Genomic DNA, 13,213 nt, shown 5'->3' on the forward strand with positions numbered 1-13,213 from the left:
GCTATAATAAAGTCATAATGATTGCTGGTGCAAGCACCATCAGAGAGGCCCTGGATGGTTGGCTGGCCAAGAAGCATGGTATGCCTGCTGGAAGCTGGGTGAATCGTGGGTGACAGACACCCAGTATTGCCCTTAGAGAGGTTCACCTTTCCCGTGATCTTCAATGTCCAAACACATCAAATGCCCAAGAGTTGATGGTCATTGGCCAGATAGGTCAACATCACCAGCCCTATTGGGTGGACAGAGGCTCCCTCCAAGACCCTCAAGTCCTTTGAACAATGCTGATCTTTCTCTTTTTGACAAAGGGATGAGGAGCAACATCTGGAAATGGAGATGGAGGCTGTTTCATGCCCCCAAACAGCTCGGGTTGGAAGTCTAGATATCCTTCACTTTGTGTGTGATGAAAGAGCACTTTTCCTTTCTCCAGGGATTGATAAAGGAAGGTTTAGCCAAGAAAGGAGGTTATTTATATTCATTCTGAGGTGGGGGGTGAGGCATACAACCAAAGTATGGGTTGTGTCAGAAGAGACTTGAGGACCAGAGTGACCTGGTCACAGTGGGCCTGTATCTGCCATGGGGAACTGATGTCCAAGAAAGTTCTCATGTGGAACATCTGGCTCAACAGACCGGAGTCTGATCAGAGCTACAGTCTCACCAAGACTACCCACCTCTCTTCCTTCCCTGAGAACTATCTCTCTCTCACGTTCTGTGAGTCTTTATCCAGGGGACAGTGTGGATTTGGGGTCCCCTGCATGGGGAGCTGTTCTTCAGGTGACCTCGTTCTGACTGAGGCCCAGATAGACTTACTTCTCAACCCAAACACAGCTGCACAGCAGTTCAGAGGAGGAGAGTTTGACCAGAGAAAGAAGCTGCCTCACCTCGGCTCTGCCAGGGAGTGGTCCAGGCCCCAGGATGACAGAAAGGACCTTGATTTAGAGTCAGGAGCTCTGAACTTTGGAAAATAATTTTACCTGTCTGGGCTTGGCTCTCCCTTGGTAATATGAGGGGATTATATGCATTTTTCTGAGGTCTTTTCTAGCTCTTATAGTTGATTTTTGAGCCAGAGAAGATCTCTTGGAGCCCCTGGTTTGCTACCCTTTCAGGAAGATGAGGCCAAAGAAGAATAGGACACAGGAATTGGAAGCTCCATTCAGCAAGCCCTTAACTTCCAGGACACGTCAGGGATGACTTCTAAACGGATGCACACCAACTGTTCTGTCTAGGATTCTAAAGCAATTTTAATTCTAAACAGTGTGGATTGTGGAGATTCACGGAATTAAAGGGTTACACCAACTTGAGACAGAGATTCAGGGGCCAGGCTTGTGTAGAACTACCAATAAGATGAAACAAACAGAAAGGGGAGCTTTGCTGGCCAGAGGGGACCAGAGGATCTTGGTGAGGAAGCACGAGACTCAGAATGAGCCAAGCCATCACCTTCTCCCTCACTAGCCATTTCTCACTAGTGACCTTCCCAGTCATTGGTCACTAAGGTCTCTGGGTGACTTTCCCAATTCTTTGTAACCTAGTTTTGCTTACAATTCACGTCAGAGCTGGAAGTCATTTGTAATACCTACTCTACAATGTACTGCAAGCTTCCCAAAGCTAAATAGAGTATGAATCACAAGATGAAACACCTAATACAGGAAGGTCAGAGTTAGACACCCTCTTCACTCCAACACACACACACACAACACATACACACACCCTGCCAAATGTATTTATTTCTTTATGCCCAATGGGCCAAATATAATCTCTGGACTTGTTATTATATGTATATTTGCTCTCATTTATCTTATATGTTGAATTGCATATGCTTTTGTAAACCACTTAAAATTCTTTGAGAAAAAATCATGCACAGATCAATCACTTCAGAAATGAAAATCAATGAGGTGCCATTTTTATGATGAAGCCCACCCTCACCCCTCTCAGTGTTTCTCACCCTGTTCTGAGTTCTTTCAGCTCCCTCTAGAAGCACAGCTTCTCTGTTGTCCATCGTTTCAAGCACACAGGTAGTTTCCTGAGAGGACTCCCTGATTTTCCTGGGTGAAACCCCTTGTATGCATTTATTCCATTTTTCTCAGTGTCCATTGGCACACATCCAGCCCAGGCCTGGGCCAGGAATATTCCTTTGATACCAAACAAGGGCTGTTGTTTTAGCCACCTAGCTTTGTAGACTGACCTCTGGAGATTAATAGCAGCAAAGATTAGATTTTTTTCACATCTACTAGGCTCATGGTCATGGTTTAAGTAATAGTCATTGAGTGACTAAGTGAGTGTCTTTGAAGAAGGTGGTGCTGAGTGACAGACACTAGCACCAGTTTAGGCAGCCTGCTTCACAAAGGCCACGTTCTCCCCAGAGAAAACAGTGTTCTTTGCAAGGTCCTGGGCCACCAAGGGACTCATTAAGTATGGGAATTCCCAGCTTCCCTCAGGGCCTGATGCAGAAGGCCCTTGCTGGGTTCAGCAGTCTGCAGAGTTTGCAAGCCACCTGCCTGATTCTAAGCCAGGTTTTCCCAGCAACACTGGTGAAGGATAAAGAGAAGCCTGGAACATCCTACCCTCCCAGGAAGATGACATCTCCACCCCAAGCCCGATGCCCTCAGAGCTGAGTAGGAGGCAGGTGCTCTAACCAATTCTATGACCATTACCCAGATGAGCTTGGGTCCCTCAATTCCTCTTCACAGTTTTTAGATGAACAAAGCAGCTGTCCACATTCATCCCCAGCAGGGCACACATATAACCAGACATGGAGAACAACTTACTGAATAATTTCTTCATGAAACCCCCAATCTTTCCTTTACTGTGAAAACATATTACTGAAACCTGGGAAAGATGAAAATACAAACTAGCATTACTTGCTCTAATTTCAGATAGGATACTAACCAAATGCACGCTCAATAGCCTTGTACACCTGATGTTTGCAGGATCCAAATTCCATCTGCAAATCGCTAAGAGTGGGTAGCAGAGGCTGAGGCTTTGGTGACTGATGGATATGGGTCATCCCCATATTAACACAGACTACCCTTGTTCTTACTTCAGGAATCTTGACAAGTTCACCTCTCAGGAGCCTTGATTTTCTCACCTGCCAAATGGTAAAAATAAAGGCAACCCTCTTGGCAGGAGACAGGAGATACAACCCCAGTATAAGAAAGAAAGGTGATGGGTACCAAGAAAGAAATGCAAATATGTGATGAGCTTTCCCATGGGCTCGGGGCCGTGAAGTCCGGGCCCCTGACTATTGTGTGTATTTCTGTCCTCAGGTGCTTGAACGGGGATGCCTGGCAAGGAAGGGACTCAGGCAGATGACACTGGCTTAGAACCTCCCATGGGCCACACCCCAGGCTCAGTGTTTCATGGGCACAATCTCACTCATCACACAACTAGCTCACCGTACAGATGAGAAGTGAAATATGTCCTGCCATATCAGTAAACAAGGCTATCACAGTCATCAGCAATTGTAGCCACTGAGCTGGTGAGCCCTGAGGGCACTCAGGAGGGAAAAAATACCTGCCATCTAGCAGCCATCAGACTGCAGCCACTCCCCATGGTGAGCCCTGAGGAAACTCAGGATGTGAGAACACAGGATGCTAGCCGCAGCTAACCAAAATACATATCAAAGGAATGATTTCAGTGAGCCCAGACTCTGGTTATATTCCCATACACAGAAAAGTGCTAAATTCCTTTACTTGGGATACTTTACTTGGGATACTTTTCTTTAATTAACAATAATCTTTTGAAGTTCAGACTACATCCCCTACTAAATTTCTAAATAACCTCCTACTCCCCTCATCTCCTTAGAGAGTTCTCTCACTGTTACTTGAGATATTGCCTCCTAGGTTTGAAGTCCTAAAAATTACATAATTCTCAACTTTTTCATTGTGAATATTTTTTAAGTCTACACAGACAAGGACACATAAAGAAGCCTAGTAATTTGTCCAACCTGGTGGATCGTGGCCGTGAACTCAGAATTCAAAGTGTGAACTACTGATTTGCACATGGGCAGAGAGGGGCCTGAAAAAAAGAAAAAGTCTGGGAGCTTGGAGATGGCTTCACAGATACCATGGTACATGCCCTGGGCCTTGTAGGACAGAAAGATTTGAGATGAGCAGAAAAAGCGGAAGAAATTTAAGGAGATGCACAAGCCAAGTTTGTAGACCTAGAAAGCACAGACTGTCCTGTGTGGGCTCTTTCCTCCTCGTGGAGGCCCAGCAGCAGCTCCCATGTGACAGAGGCTGTGGTCCTTCAGGCTTCCTATATCCCCAGCCCTGGAGGGCAGCTTCAGGCCCTGCCCCTCTGTAGTGGAAGTTCCTCTTTGACTCTCTGCTCTTTGTTTTCAGAATCAAGCTTCATTTCTGCTTTGGGGCAGAACAATGTATAATGAAGGTGCACACAGCCAGGCTCAGGGACGGGGTGGCAGGTTAAAGACTCAATTTCCTGGCTTCTCCACTTTGCGTCACCCTGTTTAATGACATTTCAACATTGAGAGGGTTTCTGTTTTGTTTTTTTTTTTTCCCCTCCCTCTTTAAATTAAATGTACAGTAGGTGTTTTGTGTTTAATTTCCTTAAGAAAAAAGTGTATTGTGGGGGTGAAATGTTAAAAAAAAAAAAAAGGAGCAGGGAATTGTGGAAGTTTATAAAAACCATGTTCTGTGCTCCAGGGACTGAGATTACCTCTTTGGAGCCTGTTCATTCTCTCGGGAACACTCAGAATGGAGTCTTAAAGAGTTTTGTTTGTTGTTGCATTTTCTGCCTTCATTTTTTTCTCTCCTTTTCGGTCTGTGCGTGAGTTACCTCCCGAGTCGATTGTCTTTTTATGTGCTTCTCCGAGGTGTGCTGTGACACAATAGCCCCAAGCCAGCAGGCTTTGGAGCCACTTCTGTTCCATCACGTCATTACCTTCACAGGGTGTATTTATAGCAGCCAAGGTGCCAAAACAGGGGTGGAGGGGCTGGAGGGCCTGCCTCCAGGACTGGTAGGGAGGGCCCCGCACAGAACCCTTATCCTGTCCATCAGGCTGGGAGGGCACCAGTCTGTCTGCAGAGGGAAGGGCAACGTGGTACAATATCCAGTTCTCCTGCCCAGCCCCTCGGGGCCTGGGGTGGTGTCAGAGTAACTGGGACGTCACTGCTGGGGAGGAGCAGAAGGGGGACCAAGTGGAGGGGCAGGGCCCAGGAAAGCCACTCCACTTTTACTGATTCTTTGTGGGAGTTCTGAATATGAGTTTGAAGAAAGCTTTTTTTTTTTCCTTTTAAATTGGGGTATAGTAGCTTTTCAATGTTGTCTTAGCTTCTGCTGTGCAACAGTGTGGATCAGCCATATGTATACATATGTCTCCTCCCTCTTGTCCCTCCCTCCCATCCCACCCATCTAAGTCATCACAGAGCACCAAGCTGAGCTTCCTGTGCTATATAGAAGCTTCCCATTAGCTATCTATTTTACACATGTAGCATGGCAGTACACATACCTCTTCTTCACTTACCTAAAAGGTTTGTCCCTAATCTATGGGAGCTCTCCTCTCATAACACATGAACCATCTCGGGGTCTCTTAGGGCCAAGTTTGCTCTCTGGCCCTTCCCATACTTGAACTCCTCCAGGCTTTGTCCCTTAGTGAAGGCTCTTGGTGACCCACTGCAATGTTTCACATGGGATTTCTGTTTCTAGGAGACACAAGACACTCTCACCAGTGACTAGAGTGATCATTGGACAACCTGACTTTGATCTAAACTGGGTAAAGCATATCCGTGGCTCACTCACTTCCTAGAAGGTCAAGACCAATCAGATTCAAAACAGACCCAAAGGCCTGCACTCTCTGAGTTGCTCACCTCTCCAGCAACTCTCCTGCCTCCCCATCACCCCTCATATGGCAACCTTTATTGACTCAGTGATTGATAACTATATACTGAACAATTCTCATGACATGCCAAGCATGCTGTCTGTGCTTAATGAGAAATGAAAAAATGCCTGCCCTCATGGAACTGGGCTTCCACAGGAGAGAAGGGGTAGAAATGCAACCACACAAATTTTACAGTTGGCAGGTATTTCACAGAAGGCAAGCTCAGGGAGAAAAGCAGGGCCACTTTGTACAGGTTGTAAGATTAGGACTCTGGGCAGGTAACCTGACAGGGAGCAGAGACCTGACAGGTGAACAGCTAGGACAGGGTCTGAGGAGTGGTGTTCTGGGGGCCTAGAAGCAGGAGATGAAGCCAGAGAGGTAGGTAGGGTCAGAGCCAGGGTGACAGTTAGGATTTTGTCTGATTGTAAAAGGAAACTATGGGAGATTTTGCGTTCGAACTGTGGTGCTGGAGAAGATGCTTGAGAATCCCTTGGATAGCAAGGAGATCAATCCAGTCAATCTTAAAGGAAATCAACCCTGAATATTCATTGGAAGGACTGATGCTGAAGCTGGAGCTCCAATACTTTGGCCACCTGATGCAAAGAGCCGACTCATTGGGAAAGACCCTGACGCTGGGAAAGACTAAGGGCAAGAGGAGAAGGGGGCAGCAGAGGATGAGATGGTTGGATGGCATCATCGACTCAATGAACATTAATTTGAGCAAACTGGGAGATAGTGAAGGACAGGGAAGCCTGGTATGCCGCAGACCATGGGGCTGCAAAAAGTCAGACACAACTTAGTGACTGAACAACAACGGAAGCTTTGGAAACAAGTGGAGAGTATGACCTAATTGTCATTTTTTAGGGATACCCTCCTCCCCGCACCCAGATGCTGTGTGGATTGTGGTGATAGAGGAGGATGGGGTAGGGGCTCTCTAGTCCCAGTCCCAGGTCTGTATACCCAGGGGAAGGAACTGCCATCTCCCAGGAGGTGACATGGGAAGGTCCTTCAGAGCCCACCTTTCTTCCTACCTCTGCCCACTGGTGATTTTGGAAGAGAGGAGCTTGGGCTCAGAAATGAATGGGAAGTAAGAATGAGAAGACAGACCTTTTCTGAAGTTTTGCTGAGAAAAAGCCCAGTGAACTAAAACAATGGCCAGCAGGCAAACACAGAGTCAAAGGAGGTCCATTCACTTATTTCATGGTTGCAGGAGATGTTGGTGATGGTGGGATTAACCATGTGACATGCGGGCTTCCACAGCAAGGGGTCTGAATCTATGAGCAGAGTTCACTTCCCACCCCCAGGGAGTGTGAGGAGGGGGATGTGAGGCCTGGCCATCACTCTGTTTCTGCTTCTGTGGACAGTGAAGGCTCATAGTCAGATAGCGTGAGGACCTCTGAGGGACCCCTTTGTTGGGATGAGGGTGTTTAGAGATGAGACATGAGGCATGAACACTCCACGGCCCATTTCCCAGCCCTCTCCCCTCAGTGGCCCCACAGAGGACACAGACCTCAAGTCTGAAACTAGCTGTCCTCCCAGGGAGCCCTGCAGACCATGTGCTTCCAAACCACCAAGCCCAGCCAGAAGCCACAGGTCAATGTCCCCTGCTTTCCAGAAGTCCCCCTGGGAGCCATGGCAGCCGGTCAACCCACCTATAGGTCAGGCAGGGCCCACATCCTCGCCCGCGGGGCTCTGTACTGGCAGCCAGGCCTGTGGACCTGCCTCAGGGCACAGCTTAACTCCCGATTCCCCCCGGCTCCATCCGTCACAGTCAAGCTCCAGCGCGTCTGCGTTTTCCTGGAGCCTTTGTGCCAAAATAAAATCAGTCAAATACAACACAATCATGCAGCATCAGGCCACAGGCTGTTTGTCTCAGCCTAACTGACTCTGACAGCTCTGGGAGGAAAGCAGCAGAGCGTCCCTTAGAGCAGCGCCGAGGCTCGGGGTCTAAGAGCAGAGGGCCACCACCCTGCCCCAGCTGGACACACACACAGGCTGGCTACCCAGGCTCTGCTCCAGCTTCCTCCAGGTACCTTTCCCCATTTCAACCTCCCCAACCCTGGCAGTGAGCAGGCCCGGTGGTGCTGGCAGTACCTTCTCCCCTCCGAGGTCTGAGAATGCACAGGTCACCCCCATCCATCCATCCATCGGGTCCCTGCTTGGATGCCCCTGGCTGCCATCCTCAAAGGGGACCTGGCCTTCAACATTCTGTGATTGGCTTTTCAGAAAACCTGTCCCTGCTTTAAAGCACAAGGCTGAGAATGCCATTCATTATTGCTTCCTATGAAAATCAAGCTTTTCTGGATTGTCCAAAAACACTGCTGCAACCCTCGCATGGGGCCTCTCTCTGCTTTGCAGTTCAATCTTCATGGAAAGCCACGTCCGTCTCTTCCTGGAGTCTCTCAGTCCACACTGGGGGCAGAGTAGGGGAAGATGGCTGCCGTGGGCCAGTACACACGGGTTTAGGAGAGGGGAAGCCCCGGTCAAGTCCAGCTCTGCCACGTCAGGGATCAAATAAGATGTTTGGCACCAAATGCTTGTGCCATGCTTGCCACTCTGAGCCTTTAGGGCACCTGGCCCGGGGAGCTGACCTAGCATGCGGCCCCTCCCACTTCTGGGTACCACACTCTGCTGCTTTTCATCAAAACTCTCTGGCTACTTCTTTCCAGTGTTCTTTGCCTCCTCCTCTGAAACACAAAATGTTGGAGGTCCTAGGAGTTAGTCCTGTCACTTTTCTCTCCCTGTGGAAGCTCAGCCTTCCTACTTTTGTGTCTCCAGCACACAGGCTCACGAGACACCAAAAGGTCGTGGATAAACAACTGCCACCTTGAAACTCTGTTGGAATGTCTCAAAAGCAGAACTCATGATTCTCCTGCCAAAGCAGATCCTCACGCCTGTATATTCCACTTCAGTCAGTTATAATCCTCACAGCCTAATGGCTACAGCTGGAAACTTCACAGATTGTCTTGACTCGCTGTTTTCGCTGCTCTTCTAATCCATTACTGAACTCTGTGGTTCTATACCTAAAATAAATTTGAATCTAGACTCCACATCCTGCCCCCATAACCCCGCCCCAATACCCCTCCCAGCAATTGGGCTGATCACCACCTCTAGTTCCAACCACCGTATTACCTTCCCAGCAGGTTTCTAGCTTCTGGTTCTGTTTCCACCCCAGTCATCTTCCAAATACATGGGGTCTTTCCAACACAAAAGTCAGATCATATCATTCAGTCCCCTGATCACTTCCTCATTTTGCATGGAATTCATTTCAAAATACTCTCCAGGACTCGTGATACTCCATAGCATCCAACCTTTTCTTTGCCCTTGAACTTCACCCCTAAACCACTCTTCCCACCACTGATTATGCCTGACCTCCCTTGGTCCTTTTTCCTACCTCAAGGTCACAATTCAAGCCTACCTCTGCTCAAAGCTATCACATACTGTCTTAGCTGTTGCATTATTTTGCCTCATTTACAAGCATGCCTATCTCTCCCATGTCCTTTAAGACTCATCTTCACATATCCTAGGCTCCAAGGCATATGATACACTGACATTTTTTGGACAGTGCACTGTTAATAGGGTGGTTTCTTATTGTGCTTCCGTCAAGTCTTTTAAAAGGAAAAAAAGAAAAGGTGATGGTCCTTCCACACCAGTATTAACATTTTGTGGTAATGAGAAAAAGTTGGGAAATTGATATCTAAATGTTCCCAACACCGACATTAGTTTAAGTTCTCATCCACACCCTTGGCTGAGGTGGGCCACACCAAGACTAGTCAGCCTGCCCTTTGGAGCCCATTCATTAGAGAAGGGAAGTGTTTATGTAGCCTCGTCGCGGGAATGATATAATGATTGCCTTCCCTCCCAGAAGCTCTCACCCTGTCTCAGGAAGACGTCAGGGGTCAGCACCAGGCCAGGCTCTGGGCTGATGAGTCACCCTGGGAGAAGGCCAATCATCACAGGAGGAAGGCTGGCTCCAGGGGATTGAAGAAAGGAAATGGTACCTTTCCCTTGGAGGACTGAGGTTGAATCTGACCTCAGTGTGATGGCATGGAAAACCACCTGGCCTTGTCTGGCTGGGGATCCAGGAAGGGAAATAGGAATCCCCAGAGAGGAAGACTCAAATACAAGTGTTTAGACAGGGTTCTTAGGAAACCTTCACTGCCAGGTCTCCAAGGAGCTCAGGTGAGACAGGTGTGGGAATATTGATCCTTATTTTTTTGCCATGTGTAGGTATGGTTCCATGAAAAAAAGCAGGCAGAAGTGGTGGAAAAGCATATTTTGGAGAAGACTGTAAAGGAGTGAGTCCAGCAAACTTTGGTTCTTCTCCAAGCCAGTATATCTGCTATGGCACCCTTGAAGTACCATTGAATCATGTGGTAAAAAATCTAGAGCTTACTCATATTACTGCCTCTTCTTCCACTATCACCGTCACCACCACCTCAACACCATCATCACCACCTCCAACCCCACCAGTACAACCATCGTTACCACTAGCTACCCCGTGTTGTGGTGTGTTGTGCATTCAGTCCCTTCAGTTGTGTCTGACTCTCTGTGATCCCATGGACTATAGTCCACCAGGCTCCTCTGTCTATGGGATTTTCTAGGCAAGAACATTGGAGTGGGTTGCCAAGCCCTCCTCTAGGAGATCTTCCTGGCCCAGGGATTGAACCCGAGTCTCCTACACTGCAGGAGGATTCTTTACCACTGAGCCACCAGGGAAGCCCAGCTACCCTATAATGCAACTGAATGATTTGGCTGCTGGACACTCAGGTTGATTTCCTCGTGTGACTTGGACAAACATCGTGTCCCTCCACTTGTCCTTCTGACTTACTACCCTGCAGGTTGGCTGTGTGTCACCTGTTTTTGTTTTTACTTTTTATTTTTTTCACTAAGGTTACAAGAGAGGTGAAGTGAAAGAAAACTCAGTCTGATTTGATGAGCCATAATCATAGTATTCCTCTTTCTGGTACACAGAACTTTTCTGTGACGGAAGTTCCTGGAAACTGAACAGATCGGAGACTGTGTCTGTGGTTGTGTGCGTGTCCTGCTTCCCAAGTAGGGTGCCGGATCAGTAGGACCCTCCCTGGCGTAGGCAAGTGAGGTTTGTCTGTACCTTCAGACTGAGGATGAGCTATTGACATATCAACTGCTTTATAGGAAAACATACAGGAAATTAAGCAGTACTTTGTATTATGATCCCCTTGTGGATCAGATGGTAAAGCATCTGCCCGCAATGCAGGAGACCTAGGTTCAATCACTGAGTCAGGAAGATCCTCTGGAGAAGGGAATGGCTACCCACTCCAGTATTCTTGCCTGGAGAATCCCATGGAAAGAGGAGCCTGGGAGGCTACAGTCCATGGGGTCTCGCAGTTGGACACAACTCTGCAACTAACACTTTCACTCTTCAAGCATTTTGAAACACTGAAACAAGTAAAGTACATCTGGGAAGCCCCATCCTTAACTTCTAGAAGGTCAGTCTTAGACTGTTTATCATAATTATTGCAATTAACTTTTAAGAATACCTTACTCTGTCCTAAGTATTTATACCATCATCTCACTTAAACCTCATGACAATCCTATGAGGTAAACATACATATTATTTCTCTTTTATAGACAAAACTGACACAGAGAGGTTAAGAAACTTTTCTAAGATCACACAGAATATATGTCAGAACAAAGATGTGCCCTTAAGGCAGCTGGAACTTCAGGGCTTATGTGATTAACTTCCATGTGAATGTTACCTACGGGCTTCTTAGGTAGCTCAGTGGTAAAGAATCTGTTTGCCAAAGCAGGGGACACAGGGTCAATCCTTGGGTTGGAAAGATCCCCTGGAAAAGGAAATGGCTACCCATTCCAGTATTCTTACCTGAAAAATTCCATGGGTAGAGGAGGCTGGTGGGCTACAGTCCATGGGGTCGCAAGGAGTCAGAATAAACAACAATAAACAAATGAATAAACAAACAAATAAACAACAAACAATGTTACCTATGGATCAAATAAAAGAAACTGATTCAGTGGAACTGCTGCTCCCACATCCTCAAGGTCCTCAAGTCACACATGGGGTTGATTCGAGAAATAAAAAGCAGCTGAGTGATTGGGTCCAAAGTCCCAAACCACCAAGGCACACTGCTTTGATTCCAAATACACATGGGAAAGGTCTTCACCTCTTGCACCTCATGAGCTGGATGGATACATAATTAACAAGCCTGTGCTATTAACAAGCAAACATACAAACTCCAGTTGGGGATGCCAAGTTCTGATTGTCTTGGTGTAATCTCTTGCTTGCTTGCAGTTAGACAGGACAGCTGAGCCATGAGAAGAGACTTGGAGAGTGAACCGTGAAGATATTTTCACTGGGCACTCTGTTGTCAGAGCTGAGGGCTAGGCAGTAAAAAATCTCTGCTAAGCGGAGAAAATCAAATGATCCACATAACCTAGGAGAGTGGAAAACAGCCAGGGACACGCGGCCCTAAACTGTGGGGAATCTTTCTAAGAAATAGATGAGGGCAAATGAGTGCTTCTAGTATAAATGAAATAAGATGAAACTGGTTTTACTTGCTAAAGTACTAATTCTGATAACTCCTTTTTCTCCTCGTTAAAATTAGATCAAGAAATCAGTGACTTTATTGTTCTGTTTATGCAGCTAAATGGATACAACTTTCAAAAAGGTCAATGTTCCCTTGTAACATCTTTATTACCTTTAAATTAATGTTAACTCAAATTCATTGGGAAGTACATTTTGGTGTGACCATCCCTCTAAGAGCCTTATTGTTTGTTCTAATACTGAGCACATCTATGTTCTTCTTCTGTTAATGGCACTGGAGATCTTGAGAGCTCACACACACACACACACACACACACACACACACACCCTTGATGTGTGCTACAAATAATAGATATTCTACATTGATCATTGGGTATTGCCTTCCATAGGAAAAAAGAGGATCAATTTGAACTAGAGGAAGTGCCTTGGAGTTAAGATGGTCCTCTCTATAACACAACCATAAAGAAATCCCATCCACTGATGATAGATACAGGGTCCCCTACTCCACAGAACAAGTGGGTCTTTTTGACTACTTTGGATTAGGAGTAAACAGAATTTTATGTAAAATTCTTTCTATTAACCAGACTTTAAGAACTTAAAGTTTAGTGTTTGCCATTTCATAATCTTCATAAATTAATGAGTTCTACTTCCCCACAATTTCAACCTGATGGATCATCCCCTGATGCCTGGAGGGTAACAGGAGAACTTCCTATTGGTGGCAGGTCTAGTCAGCTGCTTTAATCTCTACAAGGATGTTTCATAGCTCCAAGATGTTGTCCAAAAGAAAGCTTGGAATCAAGCAAAGGTGTGAGAAAAATAACTTTTCTCAGAGATTT

General features: G+C 46.7%; 1 protein-coding gene across 2 annotated transcripts in view; it reads right to left on the reverse strand.

Annotated features, from left to right (window-relative positions):
- The window catches only part of SUGCT (succinyl-CoA:glutarate-CoA transferase), an 875,539-nt gene that overhangs the window by 69,753 nt on the left and 792,573 nt on the right, over nt 1-13,213 (reverse strand). The window lies entirely within an intron of this gene.

This window comes from Bos taurus, chromosome 4, assembly GCF_002263795.3.
Source record: "Bos taurus isolate L1 Dominette 01449 registration number 42190680 breed Hereford chromosome 4, ARS-UCD2.0, whole genome shotgun sequence".
NCBI lineage: Eukaryota > Metazoa > Chordata > Mammalia > Artiodactyla > Bovidae > Bos > Bos taurus.